Here is a 17498-nt window from a genome sequence, read left to right on the forward strand (position 1 = left end):
ATGAACCCAGAATGTCTTGTAGTGCCAGAAAGTAAGGAAGTGCTCAAACTAAACCAAACCAAACTAAACAAAAAAACCCAAAAAACAAACAAAGCCCCCCATAAAACAGCAACTCCACAACGATGGCAGGATATGAAAAGGACACAGGAATCAGCCAAAAGGGCTCCCAATGTCCAAAGCTGGAGAAATTATAGGAATAAAATGAAGTAGTCTTAGATTATAACACAAAGTATAAAATAAATATCCATGAGTCTATAGTGATAAACTATTGAAAAACTCAATAAATGGGAGGGAATAGACAAATGTCCCATGCAGAAGAATTCCTAATAATTTATATAGATAATTTATGTCCTCAAGGAGCATAACTCCTATTCTTTAAGTATGACCCGTGTACAGTGATTTCCTTCTAAAGAGTACAATATGGAAAGGGGCATAAGGTTTAATTTTATACTAGAGAGTCCTGACGAACATAACTTGGATCAAGGTCAACATCAACAGTGAAGTCATTTTGATAGTATACTTCCTTCATATGGGATGATGAAAATGGCACTTAAGCTCTGTGGTCTTTCTCCAAAAAAACCTCATAGCCCAGTATAATCATGGGAAAAACATTAGGCCAATATCAATTGAGGGACATTCTACAAAATATCTGACTGGTATGCTTCAAAATTCTCAAGGTCATTATTAACAAGAAGAAGTCTGAGAAACTATCACTGCCAAGAGGAACCTATGGAGACATGATGACTAAATGTAATGTGGTGTCCTGGATGGTATCTTGGAACAGAAAAAGGGCATTTGGTTAAAAGAAAAAAAAAACAACTAAGAAAATCTGCTTCACGTGTGGGCTTCAGTTGATGATCTATCAATATTGGTTCATTAAATGCAACAAATGTACCACAATAATGAAAAATGTTAATACTAGGGAAAACTATGTGTGGGGCATATGGGAACTCTCTACTATCTTCACAATTTTTCTCAGTCTCAATCTATTCTAAAATAAAAAGTTTACCAAACATATAAAAAGTAAGTTTATAAAAAGAGTTTGAAGTTTGGGTATCTCCTTTTAGGTAGGATCTTCCTTGCTTCTTCCATCCACTGAGAATTAGTAGCAATCTGAGGTCAATTCAATAAAATTTCTGAGTTGGAGATTTTCTAGACTACACAGATAATTCAGAGTTGGGCTTTACACCTTTGGCTGAGGCACGGTTCCTTTGTGTTCACCTGTGTTCCTAGGACGCAGCCCTATGGGTTACTAGGGCTTTGCCATCTCCTAGACTCCCAACTTTTTCCCTTCCTGTGAAGAGATTTTAAAAAGCACTTCAGCCTCTGCCTTTCTTACAGATCTGCAAATGTTCTGGTGGGCAGAAGTAGCCCCCAAAGCTAGGTTCACTTGTCTTGATGCTGATCTATAGATCTTCATTCTGGTAATGCTTCATTATTTTGTTAGTTCTCTACTCCCTTCAATAAGATGATTTTAGATTTCACCCAGCTTGTCTACATTTCCTCAGCAGGAGAACTGGTTCAAATGACCTAATGGCTTTACCTGCTGCAGAAATTCTAAAATTTTATTACTGTTTTCTCCTTTCTCATTCTGTTTACTGTTATGGCTTCCTATTTAAAAAATAATCCTTTATTATTATTTCCCGGGGGTATCTGGCAGTAATGGGTTTTTAGCTTTCTTCTTTAACTACAGATTATTTTGGTGATATTAAAGAAAATTAGAATCATCAAATTGGTGTAGTGTCTTACTTAGAGTAGCATATATGAAAATGAGAAATGAGGTAGGTGAAAAATGACTTTTAAATAACCACATCTAATAAAAAGTATATGAGGACTTAGAATAGATACAGACATATATAAATACACATAAATATTTATATATATTATATATATATATATATATATATATATATATATATATATATATTCATATGGGCTGGAAAGCTGGTGGCTGCTAACAAAATATTTTCTCTCTGTTTGCTGTATCCTGTGCTGTATTTATGTTTCTAACTCTATTGTGAAACATAAGTACTTTTTCTTTAAGAGAGAAAGCAACAATTTTAGGTTGTAAAAACAATTTCCACTTCATAGTCTCCTTAATAAAACATGTTGTTTAAAGGAAAATGTGGTATAGATAACTTTGTGTTCTTAAAAATATCCTATGTCATTTACATGATTATAGAGATACTGGATTTATATTATGACAAATATTTAAAAGTTTCTCTTGACAGCAGTACCTTATTAATTTTTTCCATTTTTAATTAAAAAATCTGGGTAGCTAATGTTGATAACTGCCACTTAGGAAGCAAATAAAAATGATAAACACTCATTACTCCTGAAACAATTCTTTCTGGGACCATCAGGTCTTTTTCTAAGTACTGTTATATTTAATTATGGGTCACTGTTAATCAATCCAGAAGTGCTTCTTCAAGCTGGTGACTGTCAACAATCATTATATATTCTTAAAGAGGTAAGCATTCTCCTTTATTTTCTGTCAGAATTTCAGTGGTGCATTTAAAATGTACAAGGTAGGGTAGAGAGGGCAGTATGTTTTTGCAGATGTATTCTTTCATCTGAATTCAGTAAAAATGAGAAATGGTTACCAAAATGAATCAGTTAATATCATAAAGAAATTATTCCATTTGTAAATCAAAATAGATATAATTTTTTTGTATTCCTAGTAAATGCCAAGATCTCAATTAGGTACTTTATATGCATAGATGACATCTTCCTAGCACCTCTATGAGGTTAAGTACTATTTTTATTTTGCTTTACAGATGAGGAAATTGAGGCTAAGAGTTGGTAAGTATATTTCCCAAATATGCCACCAGTAAAGGGGAAGCAGGGTTTTCAACCTAGATCTTTCTGATTCCCAAAGCCTATGTTCTCCTTATTCTCCTCATTACATTCCTTTCACAGGGAAAACAGATGCTAAGAAAGTAACTGACACTCTTCAGACGAATTAACAACTAGTGGGTCCTGGTCACCAATTCCTGTGTGTGCGTGTGTGGGGGGGTGTCTCCTTCATACAAACAATTCTCAGCAACCAGCAGCTGAGTGCCCTGCAATTCAATTCAATTCTGACGCTGTCTCCCTGCATATAGCATCAAGTCCCACAGGTGGAGGGCTCAGTTCTACAAGACCATGCCCCTCCTCACTTCAGAGGCCAGCTGCAAGTCCAGGTTGTCACCTGGGCTTCTGACCGACTGGCTATAGATTGAAAGTTCCAATAACCCCTCTTTGTGTGCAATTAATTTGTTAGAATGGCTCACAGAACTCACAGAAGCATTTTACTTACTAGATTACCCATTTATTATGAAAGAATATAACTCAGGAACAGACATGCAAGAGATGCATAGGGCAAAGTATGGGGAAAGGGCACGGAATTCCACGCCTGTTCCACGTATGCTGCTCTCCTCAGATCTCCATGTGATCACCAACCTGGAAGCTCTCCAAGCCTTGTTTTTGGGTTTGAACAACCAAATGGAGGCTTCATTACATAGGCACAATTGATTAAATCATTAGTGATTGAACTCAATCGCTAGCCCATCTTCCCTACCTGGAGGTCAAGGGGGTAGGACTGAAATTTCCAACCCTCTAATCACATGGTTGGCTCCCCTGGCAACCAGCCCCCATTCAGAGGTGGGGGTCCTGAGACACTCATTAACATATCAAAAAGCACCTTTCTGGCTCTCCTCACTTAGGAGATTCCAAAGGGTATTAAGAGTTCTGTGTTGGAAATGGGCAACAAAGACCAAATATTTATTTCTTAATATAAATCACAGTATCACAACAACATTGAATAAAAAGAGAAGCTAATGAAAAGGCTCACATCCAAAGTTTAGCGTTTGCATTGGTCTTTTCCTTTACATTTCATCTACTGATTTGGACATCATGGGTAAAGTGGCTACATAGGAATCTGGTAAGTTTCCATCTCTGGAATCTTTTCTTTGGTAGATAGGCAACAGTCTGCTTAGCATTCTAGGGATTGTCCCCGCAGTTCAGATAGGCAAAGGGGAGTCTTGAGGTATTTCATCACCATCAAAATGTGTGACTCATGAAGAGTGGATGAACCACTTCTAGAAGAAATGAATCCTAGGAGGGGCAGGTAGGCAGTGCTACGAGTCTTAAAGCCTTGATCTGGGGAGAATTGGTTCTATTATCTCTGACAAAAACCCAGTGTCCTCTTCTGTACTTCTGGGTGTCTTTCTTGTTAATACAAGATTCACACCACATAGCTCTGAAAGTTTCCCCTATGTTATTGCCCATATCTTAGGAAGGAGGGATAAAACACACAGAAGGAAACACAAGGGTAACATCACTTACAGTTTCATTTAAGGTGGGCTCCTGGGGCGCCTGGGTGGCGCCGTCGGTTAAGCGTCCGACTTCAGCCAGGTCACGATCTCGCAGTCCGTGAGTTCGAGCCCCGCGTCAGGCTCTGGGCTGATGGCTCAGAGCCTGGAGCCTGTTTCCGATTCTGTGTCTCCCTCTCTCTCTGCCCCTCCCCCGTTCATGCTCTGTCTCTCTCTGTCTCAAAAATAAATAAACATTAAGGTGGGCTCCTGTCTTCTGCATTTACCCTCCTGATCATCTCATTTTGGCAGTCAGCTAAAGACCACAGGATTAAACGAAAATGGTTGCCTAGGCCACAATGAGGGGAGGAACAAAAGATGGAATCTGACAAAAGAGGCAAACATGGAGGCAGGCAATAGTAGGGACATGGGATGACAGTTTTAATGAGGGACAAAGGCCCTGCATCCTCATCCACCTTCATTATTTTCTCAGAGACTTTTTTGATGAATCCTGATGTGGGAGGACTTGAATGGTCTCTTCCTCTTCTAGAGACAAAGCAGGCCAGCCTTTCTCCCAAGACTCTTAGCACAGAGCTCTTTTCTCTCTCCTTCTTGCCCTACTCCAAATACTTGGTAATAAATATGGTAATGGATAATAAACTGAACTAGTCCCTCCTTGGGAAAAATAATTATAAGCTGGACACTATAAAAGCAAGTATTTTTTTTTTAATTTTAAAAGTGTTGATCTATATGCATTCTATTTATTTTTTCACAGTCTATGCAGCTTTTATTTCAATCAGAAAGTAATCATATATATATACACATATATGTGTATGTGTGTGTGTGTATATATATATATATAGTCTAAAGATAGTATAAAAGGTGAATAAAAAGGCCCACAAGTCTAGTTGGGGTGGGGACAGAAGGGTGGGCTCGTCCAGTATTCTGGCACCTCAGGAGGAGGAACAAGGACAGAATCAAACAGAGAAAGGCTTGAAGGGCATAGGGCAGGCAGGAAACTGCCTGGCAGGCTGAGCCTGCTCACCACAAGGCAGGAAGAGACCCTGAGACCACTCATATGGCCAGCCTGGTGTGGACAGGCCTAATGCAGGCCAAGAAGAAGCCAAGACCCAGCCTGGATTTTCTTTTAGCATGTTCAAACTTCCACAGTGCTGTCCACAACCCCTGAGAAGAGCTGGTCCTTGGCACATGGCCAGCCCTGTCACACTGCATTGATGATGCAGCAGGGTCTGCGTGCAGATCATGTCATTCATCTCAGACCCCAAGAGACCTGTCATAGGATGTGCTGGAGACTTTGGTCTGGTCTGGCATCAAGATGACTTTCAGGGCACACGTGGTGCCAATGAGGCTTGTTAGGATCGGCACCTGCTACCTAGACTTGATGTCTCATACGTGGATGAGGTTCTCTTAGATGCCACTGACAATGTGGCCATCCATTGTGCCAATACAGTAGATGCTGCTACCTACATCTACAGGATGTGGGTGCAGTTGAGGGTCCAGATGTCCCAGATCTTGATTATCTGGTTAGAAGCCACTGTGCATGTAGCTCTGGATGGTGACCAGGGCCTGCACCCAGGAGTTGAGGCCTATGAGCATCTACTTTAACTTCAGTTCAATGCCCATGATGTCCCACACCTAGATGTCCTTCAGGGAGCTGAAGAGGATGTTGTATGAGGATACCAGTGTGTATACCAATTGTCTGGGCTTGGATCATGTTCACCATCTGCAGGTTCTGGATGTCCCACATGATGTACAGTCTGCTGAGCTACCATAAAGCCTGCGCCTCTGGAGGCAGAGCATCAGCACAATGCTGTCATGGCCCTCCAGCATCCTCTGGCACTTGTAGGTGGCACAGGTGTCCCACAGGTCACCCATGGAGCAGATGTAGAGACACCAGACAGGGCCTTGTTGGCCCACGCAGGTTCTTTTGCACTTGAAGATCTATTGAGGGTCATAGGATCCTAGGATGCCCACGTTTAGCCAGATATTGATGTAGGATAGCTTGTCACGGACATATTCCTCCAGAACTCCATAAGGTCCTCTCCGAGTCTGGTCTTAATCCAGGACATCAAACTTGAGTTTACGCTCTTCTCTAGCTGGTCAATCTTCTGTGAAAGCTTGTCCAGCATGGAGTGCAGAAAATGATCTCCTGGCCCTTTTGGGTCAGCACCACATGTATCTTGTGGAAGCCATCAGCCTTTTGCTGCAGGAACTCCTTCAAGTCCATCTCATACATGTCCTGATTTCTCACGAACATGCATCTGTACTTAGAGTGGGGCTACTTGACATACCTGTATTCCTTGAGGGGTCCTCTAGGTTCATCTGGACAAGGGGCTGGCAGCTAGGGCCATTGGAGCACCACACAGACCTGCAGTCACAGTAGCTCTTGTGATCCTTCCAGGCACTGAGCTTGGTGGCAAAGAGGCCCCCACAGGAGGTCTACCTCAAAGAGGGTGGGCTTCCTGCCAGTCACCCCTGGAGAGCTATGTCTGCAGAGAATGAAGAGCTCCTGGATCTATGCTCCAGTGCAGTTTTGTTCACTACCGCCATCAGCTTGGTGTTGTCCACAGGACACTTCTCTGACTTAAGATGAATCTTCGATAAAACATGTGCCTCTATGTGCTGATCACAGGGTCCCTGAACACACCGCAGCAGAGCTGGCTACAGAGCTTCACTGAGGGCTGCTCAGCAAACACTAGCGGCTCCAGCTCCTCCTTATACTCTGGGAGCAAGAAGGTGGAGCACAGGGACAGGCTGGACTCAGAGCGCAGGCAGCTGGAAGAGATGGCAGCGCACGATTTGGATTCAGACTGCGGGGTGGTGATGGGGGCACGCTGTCTTCCTTATCCCGAGGGAAGCAGGTGTGGGTGCTGGAGGAAGAGGGCACCATGTGGTGCTGTCTGTGCACGCAGGTCTCATTGGCTTTTGCAATGGTAGTGACAGCTGAAAAGGTGGGTCCCAAAATCTTCTCCATTCTGGTCGTCCAGTGAGGTCTGAGGTGGAAGGGTTGGTAGGCTCCACAGAGAAGCAGGGACTTTTGCCTGACCTCATGCTCATGAGCAGTATCTCACTCACGTAATGTCTCACACCAGTGGCCACCAGGGAGGGACAATGCCACTGTCCAGCTTTATCAGGCCCCCTTGGCTTCCTCCCTAGAAAGGGATCTGTGTGCATTTTACAATACAGCATTTTCAAAATGTTTATTAGCCACATCTACTAAGAGAATCAACAAATTAAATTTGGTATCAGCAAGTTACATATATTCTCTTGTATATAATGTCATGATAAATGTTGCACATTGTAAGAGCACAGGCACTTTCATCAATGACTTGAATTTTACAGACACTACACTCAGTTTAAATGACGGTGTTGAAAGATCTTTGAGGTCTGAATTTCTCCAGTGCTCACTGCCAGACTACTGAGACGCACAGCAAGGGAGAGTGAATAGTCAGCAGGGTCAAGGGCTGCAAAAAGAATGAAGAAGATGAGCACGGAGGAAACGCAGTTGGATCTATAATAGGGAGGAATCCATGACCTTTGGGAGAGCATTTCAGTAGCATAGTGGAGAAGGAAGTCGGCTTGCAGTGCATTACAGAGTAATTGGGTAGTGGAAAAGAGTGCATGAGACTTCTCTTTATATAGTGTAACAGTGAAAGATGACACGGAATGAGTTTGACAAGCTAGCTGGGCCAAAATACATTTAAAAAAAATATTGTTAATAGGCAGAGCAGGAGGCATGGGTGAGATGTGCATCTGTGGCAGAGTTCGGGGGTGTGGAGAGAGAGAGAGAGAGAGAGAGAGAGAGAGAGAGAAAGAGAGAGAGAGCGAGGCACTAGCACAAAATTCCCACTAGCAGATGCTCTATCTAATAAGCACTTACCCTTAAAGGAAGTTTCCAAAATTGCCTCATTTTTGTAGGACTCAAAAGAGTTTTAGAGCATGAAACACAGACATTTGCCCTGGAGGGGCTTGTCATTTAAAAGCAATACAGTGTACACAGAGACAATGAAATGGAGTTATCAGTTAAGCACCTTTCAAAAGATGTTAGCCAATACAGTCTAACCATAATAAAAAACACTGAATGACTTTGTTCAATTTATTCACATATTATCCACGTTAGGTAGGTATTATTATCATTTTGCACATGAGGAAAATGAAGCTTAGGCAGGCTACAGGCTAAGGAAGTTCTTAATGTCTCACGGTTAACCAATGATTTAAGACTAGTCTCTCATTACAAGCTAGGATCCCAAGCTGGTAACGATCAATAGAAATACTGAGTGAAACTTGCAACTGGAAATATCAAATGAGAATTGAACAACATATCTTACGATGTCTGCATCTTATTTCAAAATACTTTGGGATAGGCGCACATGTCTGCACATGTATTCATGTGTGTGTCTCCCTGTGTGAGTCTGAGTTACGTGTTAGGTATCACCAGTTGCCTGGTTGCAATGCATACTCTAGGAGAAAGGAGGGGATAATCAACATTTACTAAAACAGGCTGTAATCCAGAGACAGCTGTTATAATCTTTAATAATCTAATTCCAAATAACACCAGATTTCAAGATATTAGCATAATGAAGGACAGAGATGGATACTCATTGGTGAAATTAGTGGCTTGTTAATTAGCTAATGGATGTTAGAAGCAGGCATCCATTAGTGAGATTAGTAACAGTTGAAGACTGTGAACTGACTGAAATACTCTAGAAATACTCCCTGCCTCGCCATGAGTCTAGCAAGTCACCCTTTATTGTTAGAAGTTGGAAGCTTGATCCTTGACAGTCCAGATCCAGCCAGATCCAGTCCAGATCCTTTTTGTCCAGCCATCTCTTTGGAGTGTTGTGGTTGACTGCTAATGCTCACAAGGCTAACTGAATTCTTCTAGAATTTTCTCCCATCTGTTGCAAAGAGATTTCACTGGGCTTACAGAAAAGGCTATATGATTTATTGGAAGGTCTGCTAACTAATAAATGTTAATTTAATTATGGTCTGTATGTATGAAAAATTTTTGTTGAATTCTTTTACTAAAACCTGGAAATAAGATTGTATGGAAATAGTAAACTGTCACCCACTTTCAACTCCTGGTGTCCACTATTATCTATTAAAATTAACTTCTTTGTTTTTAACCAAATTGGCTTAGGTCAGTTAGACATTTATTTCTGTGAATTTCCTTTATAAATTCCCTTTCCAACTTTTAGAAAAAGCATTCCTCATGTTCTTATTTTTTTTTTTAATTTTAATGTTTTTTTATTTTTGAAAAAGAGAGGGTAGGGGCAGAGAGAGAGGAAGACAGGATCTGAGCAGGCTCTGCACTGTCAGCACAGTCCAATGTGGCGCTTGAACTCATGAACTGTGAGATCGTGGCCTGAGCTGAAGTCGGATGCTTAACCAACTGAGCCACCCAGGTGCCTCCATCACGTTCTTAGTATCTCTACCCTGATGACCTTGTCCCCAGACTCTACCTGTCTGCCCTCCAGTTTTACTGAGAATACAGATGCAGTCAGATGGACAGTCCTTCTGTTCCCCTTATCTTCCATCATCAAATCCTCCAACCTGCCTGTATCTGCCTTTACCTTTCGTCTTTCTTCTTATAACAAGGGAGAGAGTGTAGCTTCGCTTGTGAAAGGTGAGCCTTTCCATTTAAACTTAGTATCCTGTCTTGCTTTGCTGCTTAAGGACTTCATTTCTGTGGTTTATTCACTCTCTTGTGAACCAATTTCTCCCTTTCTGTTAGATTACTCACACTAGCATACAAAATGCTCTAGCATCTTCTACCCTAGACAAAACAAAACAAAACAAAAAAAACTTATCTTGATCCTTTTAAGCAATCACTTTATTTTTATATCCCTATACAGTAAAAATACATCTTTACTGTTTTCACTTTTTATTCTTTTTAAATTATTAAATAATTCAAACAGAGAAAATTTAGGGAATAATATAATACATGCCTATGAATGTACACAACTTATGTCCATCTTCATAAAATTTTAATGGTTTTCTATATTTGCTTTACTTTTAAAGAAAAATGTTACATCAGGGTGTCAGGTGGTTCAGTTGGTTGAGTGACCGACTCTTGATTTCAGCTCAGGTCATAAGTTCACGGTTCATGAGATCAAGCCCTGCATTTGGCTCTGCTCTGACAGCACGGAGCCTGCTTGGGATTCTTTCTCCCCTTGTCTCTCTGCCCCTTTCTTGTGCACACACACATTACATCTCTCTCTCAAAATAAATATTTTTTAAAAAGGGAGAAATGTTATAGATATAATTGAAATCCTTCTCAAATGCATTTTCTCCCATTTGCAATGGTAAACATTAACCAGAATTTTGTGCTCATAATGCCTATACATGTTTTTGTATATTACTACTGCACAAATATATATCCACAACTGAGAGTTACACTTTATTCTCTACTGATGGATGTTATACCAATTTTCACCCCACCAACAGTAAATGAGAGATTTACTGTTTATTCTGTTATATACTGTTCATACTGTTATTACTTTATATTCATGACAACACTTGAATCAGCCTTTTTTTATTTTTTTTATTTTTATTTTTTTTTCAACGTTTATTTATTTTTGGGACAGAGAGAGACAGAGCATGAATGGGGGAGGGGCAGAGAGAGAGGGAGACACAGAATTGGAAACAGGCTCCAGGCTCCGAGCCATCAGCCCAGAGCCTGACGCGGGGCTGGAACTCCCGGACCGCGAGATCGTGACCTGGCTGAAGTCGGACACTTAACCGACTGCGCCACCCAGGCGCCCCTAATCAGCCTTTTTTTAAAATGTTCATTTATTTTTGAGAGATAGAGACAGAGTGTGACTGGGGGAGGGGCAGAGAAAGAGGGAGACACAGAATCCGAAGCAGGCTCCAGGCTTTGAGCTGTCAGCACAGAGCCTGACGTGGGGCTTGAACCCAGGAGCCGTGAGATCATGACCTCAGCCAAAGTCAGATGCTTAACTGACTGAGCCACCCAGAACCCCCTGAATCAGCCTTTTTAATTTTGTCAAACTGGTGAGTTTGAACTGTTATTTCACTATGATTTTAATTTGCATTTACCTGACATCTAGTAAATTAGGGCATCTTTTTATTTTTTTTTTTGGCCATTTTTTAATTGCCTATTCATCTTTTGCCTACTTGTCTTAACATCTTGAATGAATAGATGATCATTTCTCCCTGCTTTATAATGCCACCTCTATCATATACTATTTCTTGGATCTCTAAGTTGTTTCAGTGGTTCAGTGTTTTATTTGTAGAATTCCGCATCAAGAGCACAAGACCCTGGAGCACCTGGTGGCTCAGTTGGTTGAGCATCCGACTCTTGATTTTGGCTCAGGTCATGATCTCACAGTTGTGAGTTGGAGCCCCACATTGGGCTCTGTGCTGACAGCGCAGATCCTGCTTGGGATTCTCTCTCTCTCTCTCTCTCTCTCTCTCTCTCTCAAAATAAATAAATAAACTTAAAAAAAAAGAGCACAAGATCCTACTTTAGCTTCATAAGAACGCTTAATCTCTGGTAGAGCATCTCCTCCAGTACGTTCTTCAAAATATGTGAAGACATTTTTACTTCTTTGTGCTTTCATATGAATTTTAGGGATTTTATGTCAAGATTATGAAACCCTGGGAGATTTTCATTGGAATTTATTTGGCTGTAGAGACAAAATTGGGCAGAAGAGAAATATTTATCTTGAGTCTTATCCCTAAACATGGTATATATCTCACTTCTCTGTCCTTAAACATGGTATATATCTCACTTCTCTCTAGTGCAGTCTTATCAGGCTTCTTTCTCCACCACTCCATTGACTCTGGTTTGGTTTTCAAGATCATGAACAACTTGCAACTTGCCAAATCTAATGGTCACTTATTTGTCCTTTTCTTACTTGACTCTTTGGTGGCCTTCAGGCCTTTGTAGCAGCTTAGCTTTCCTTTAGTCCCAGTTTAGAGGTCACTTCCTCAGAAAGTTCTTTCCTCATTATTCAGTTTAAAAAGCCACACAGTGACATAATTCATATTGCTTTATTTTGATTCTCTGCAGAGTCCTTATCTCTATTTTATATTGGCCTTTACCAACCTCCTTGACTTACACCATTTCCCCTTGTTAATTATGCTTTCTTTGATTCCTTAAACACATCAAGCTATTTTTACACGGAGGCCTCATACTGCCTTTTCCCTTCTCTCTAGAGCTCTCTTAAAGATATTTGCTCGACTTTCTTTTCCTCATCATTTAAATCTCTATTCAACTGTCTATGAACTCCCATTCATCATCACACCAACCCAGTATATTATCTTAAATGTTTGGCTTCTGATTGACAATTATTTTATTAAAGTGTTTGCTTGTTTACAGTTAATATCTCTGTAGTCCCCTACCTCCATATGTGCTACACTAGAGCAGTAACCATGTTAATTTATACACATTAATACCAGAACACCACCTGGTACCAATTTGGTGAATAAAATAAGTCACTCTATAGCCTAAGATATAAAATTCACAATTGTGTATGAAATTAAAGCACCATACCTATGAACTGGCATTAAAAAAGGATATAGGTATTAGATCTAGCAAAATAAATTATTATAGTTGACATATGGCTTTGGTAAGTTAACAAATAATTCTTTAAAAATATCATTTGGGGGCACCTAGGTGACTCAGTCGGTTGAGCTTCCAATTCTTGAATTCAGCTCAAGACATGATCCCAGGGTCATGGGATTGAGCCCTGCATCCAGCTCCACACTGAGTATGGAGCCTGCTTGATTCTCTCTCACTCTGCCCCTCCCTTCCATTTCACATAGGCATGCACACTCTCTCTCTCTTAAAAAGATATTATTTGGATGGATTAAATACAAATTGTTATATACAGATGTTAAATAATTTCTAAATAAAATATAATGTGAAATATCATAAATATAATATTTATAATATAGATATTATATAATATATAAATATATAACATAATATATTATATAAACATAATATATTTATATTAAATATAAATATATTTATATATTACATAAATATAAACATATAAATATATAATAAATATTATATAATATTTATATTATAAATATTGTGAATATAATATATTATAAATATAATATTTATAAAACAATAAAATGTACACAAGTATTATATCTGCTATTTCTAAAAATAATCAAGGAGATTAGAGAAACAAAATTAAGGTAAGAGATTAACCTGCAATGAAATGATTATCTAAACTTCACATAAAATGGTTGAAAAACTTATTTCTAAACATTCTAACAGCCACTCTAAAGAAAAACTTTAATCAGTTACATGATTCATGCTGTCCACAAGATAAAACAGGACAGTACATTAGGGTGCCTGGATGGCTCAGTCAGTTAAGTGTTTGACTCTCGATTTCTGCTCAGGTCATGATCTCCAGTTAGTGAGTTCAAGCCCCGCATCTGGCTCCTCGCTGACAGTGCAGAGCCTGCTTAGGATTCTCTCTGCCCCTCCCCTGCTAGCTCTCAATCTCTCTCTCTCTCTCAAAATAAATAAACTTTTTTTCTTTTAAAGGACAGTACATTAGAAGAGGCCTGAATATTCTCGTAGCTAAGCCTGGAGAGACTTCTCCCATGAGTTGTTATAAAATATTCTTCATCAGTAATATTTGTACAGCTAATAAAATGAGGTGTGCCATTGAACTCTTCCTTATAATGTTCTTCAATATATGCTAAAGACATATAGGTGGTGGTAGAGAGCTTGCTAATTGTTTTCCTATTACTAATGCTGGAAGAAATACCAGCATTTTAAGCCATGCAGTCCAAAGTGTACACTGACGTTCATATTTGGCTCTAATGCAGGGCACAAGTCCCTACAGAGCAGTGTCTTTGCTTGCACCCAACAGGGTGTGAGAGTATCCTGCAGAGGCAAGTTGCAGAGTGTGGCAGAAGACACTGTCGAAAGTAGAAAGAATTAGCAAAAATAGTTATAACTTGAGCAATAACCATGTGGCAGACGCCGTTCTGTGTTTCTTGTGTCGTTTAATACCGCGTTCTTCAATGGGGGTGTTATCGCCCCCTGGGGGCATTGTGGAAATTCGCAGAATTGTTTTTGTAGTTAATAGTGATTTGTGACAGGGCCAGGGATGGTAGACTTCCTGCAAGGCAAGGGATTGTCCCACATAATAAAGAACTGACTTCACTCAATTTTCACAGAAGTGTCTCTAATGTCCCATGGCTATTTCTATTTTTATAATTTTATAAAATTTTAAGCCTAGACCCTACTATTGTTTTTGCATTTAAACAGAAAGTAATTTGAATTTAAGCAGTTCTAAGATACAGACATTTCCAAGACCGTATCTATCATATAAATTAGGAGAAGATCAGAAGATTGTACTTTGTTTTATTTGGAACCTTATCGACAGTCTTTTACTATTTTGGACATTATGTCTCTGCCTGCAGTATGTGGCTTATGGTTATTATAGCTGCTGCATTAATGGTAATTCTGTGTTTATGTGCAGGAATGGGGCAATTTATTATATCTTCTAGAATAATCACATGGGAGCATTTGCTTATTGACAGATGTTATTATATTGCAAATTACCTTTTTTAAAATTTCTTCTTTATATTACAATTAAGGCATTACATTAATTTAAAAAAGAATACCCTGGTAGATAGCATTATCTATGAAGTTCATTTCAGGATTTTTAAGAGGATGTTACTAAATATTTGTAATACAGTGTGCTGCATTGAAAACTACCGATTTATCCTCATGACAGCCCCATGAGGCAGGGGACTACAGTTTCCTCCATTTTCAAATAAAAAAAATAGGCACAGATTATTTAAATAACTAGCCTTGGTCACAGAGCTGGTAAGTCAGGGGCCAGAATTTGAACCCAACACTCCGGATCCCAGAGCTATACACTCTTAAGCACTATTTTTCTGTTTCTTATCACAGGAAGCTAATAGAAATATCAGGCAAAAGAGGGCAGAATTCTGGACAGGTCTTGAGAGGCAGGGAGTGTGTGCTTCTTAAAATGCAGATGAGTGCACAGTCTCCATGCAGAGTGAGGGGCTTGTAGCAGGCCTGGTAAAAGTTACTGAGAGACCTGCTGGCTAGTCTCAGGGGTTTCAAGAAAAGGCAAAATTGGCCTGCTGATGCCCATTCTAAGTGACAGGAGTAGAGCTGGGTGGATTATTGTGAATTCCAAGGTTCCTGCTATGGATGACCACGGATCCATGATCTCTGCATCCCACCAGGAAAAAAAAAAAAAAAAGGTGGACAATCCACTGATAGTTTTGAACTCATGACAGTGAACTCATGACATGTGCCTACTGGAATCAATATTATTCTCTGGCATATTCAATATTCAACTTTTAGCAAGCATGTAGTAAGCATGTAGCAAAGTAAGTCTTTGCTAGACTCCAGAAAAGTTAAAGAAAAACTTCATTCAAGTTCCCTTACACTTTCTTATGCACGTATTTAAAAATCAGACCAGCAAACAACCTTGATTTTTTTCTCAGTCTGAGTTTATCCACATATTTTTTTTTCCATACGCTAATACCAATGGGCTGAATTCCTTCTTGGTTGGTTGAGAATTTCTCTTTGATTTAAAATTGACAGGGGTGCCTGGGTGGCTCAGTGGTTAAGTGTCCGACTTCAGCTCAGGTCATGATCTCACGATCTGTGAGTTTGAGCCCCATGTTGGGCTCTGTACTGACAGCTCAGAGTCTGGAGCCTGCTTTGGATTCTGTGTCTCTCTCTCTCTCTCTACCCCTCCTCCACTTACTCTCTGTCTCTCTCAAAAATAAAGCATTAAAAACAAATTAAAATTGATTACTGAATCTTGGAAATCAAAGAAAGTTTTCATGTGTAAACACAATTCTTTTTTTTTTTTAAAGTGGGTCAAAAATGCTCGGTGTGGCCTTACTAGATCAGGAATGGTATGTCAGAATTCTGCCTGTCTGGATTTATTTCATGCAGGCCTCAACTGCCCTGCTTAAGTTTTCAGTTTTCCAGAAACTTCTTAAGATGGTGATGAGGAGGGTTCTAATGAGCTGAAACCTTCTTCCTCAGCTACAGTTTTGACAGGTTGTCTCTAGCTGGAAGAGACTCTTATTGAGGTTAAACAGAAGAGATGCAGCATGCAGAGAAATCTGTAGATTAGTGTATTAAAATGTATCTGCCTCTTCTATTTTCAAATAACTGTTCATGGCAGTTCTTGACCTATTTGTTGACAAATCACTCCAGACTAATTAGATAAGAAGCAGCTGTATGCACACTTTAATTGGCTGCTCTTGCCCCAAAAACTTGACCAAAACTTTTCCTTGACTCACTACTGTGAGCCTAATATTGCTATAAATCTCTTAATGTATTTGAACTTTGTGGGCCTTTTAAAAGCCATGAAATAGATATATATGCTAAGTGAAAACATCTTTATGTATCTGTAGGATAGGATTAAAAGAGGGAGAAATAGATAGCAGTAGATCTCAGATTGAGGTACTGTGCCAGTGCTAAGTTTATCTGAGGCATTTTTGCCTATGTAAAGAATACTAACAAGGCATTAAGATTACTTGTTTATAATATGTTCGGTCAGATGTTGTGCCCTGGCACCAGTACAGGGGCTGGCAAAGATTATTAACTTTTAGGAATGAGTGATAAACATTTATCTTACTTTAGAATGTGAAGAACTGAAACCCTTTTAAAAATCTGTTCCCAACTTAGAGATGGCTTGTACTTTCTTGGATAATTTTATTTATTTATTTACTTACTTACTTACTTATTTATTTATTTATTTATAATATTTATTTATTTAGAGAGACAGAGGGAGAGCGTGCAGGGGAGGGGCAGAGAAAGATTGGGAGAGAGAATCCCAAGCAGGCTCCATGCTGTCACTACAGAGCCTATTGTGAGGCTCGAACTCACAAACCTTGAGATCATGACCTGAGCTGCAACCAAGAGTCAGATGCTTAACCCACTGAGCCACCCAGTGTGCCTCTCTTTTGATAATTCTTAAATTAGCTATTTGGAACTTGGAAACCAGTTGTTTATAATACTGTGTGATTTTTTTAAAGTGTTTTTTGTTTTTTTGGTTTTCTTTGAGAGAGAGTGAACATGCATGCCTACACAGGAGTGAGGGAAGGGCAGAGAGGGAGGCAGAGAGAGAGAGAATCCCAAGCAGGTTTCACACTTTCAGCACAGAGAGCCCCATGAGGGGCTCAAACTCA

General features: G+C 39.7%; 1 pseudogene; it reads right to left on the bottom strand.

Annotated features, from left to right (window-relative positions):
• Nucleotides 1-5439: 5439 nt before the first annotated feature.
• On the bottom strand, nt 5440-7322 carry LOC115513347 (annotated as a pseudogene).
• Between the last annotated feature and the right edge of the window lie 10176 nt (nt 7323-17498).

The sequence above is a fragment of the Lynx canadensis genome, chromosome B2 (assembly GCF_007474595.2).
Source record: "Lynx canadensis isolate LIC74 chromosome B2, mLynCan4.pri.v2, whole genome shotgun sequence".
Classification (NCBI taxonomy): domain Eukaryota; kingdom Metazoa; phylum Chordata; class Mammalia; order Carnivora; family Felidae; genus Lynx; species Lynx canadensis.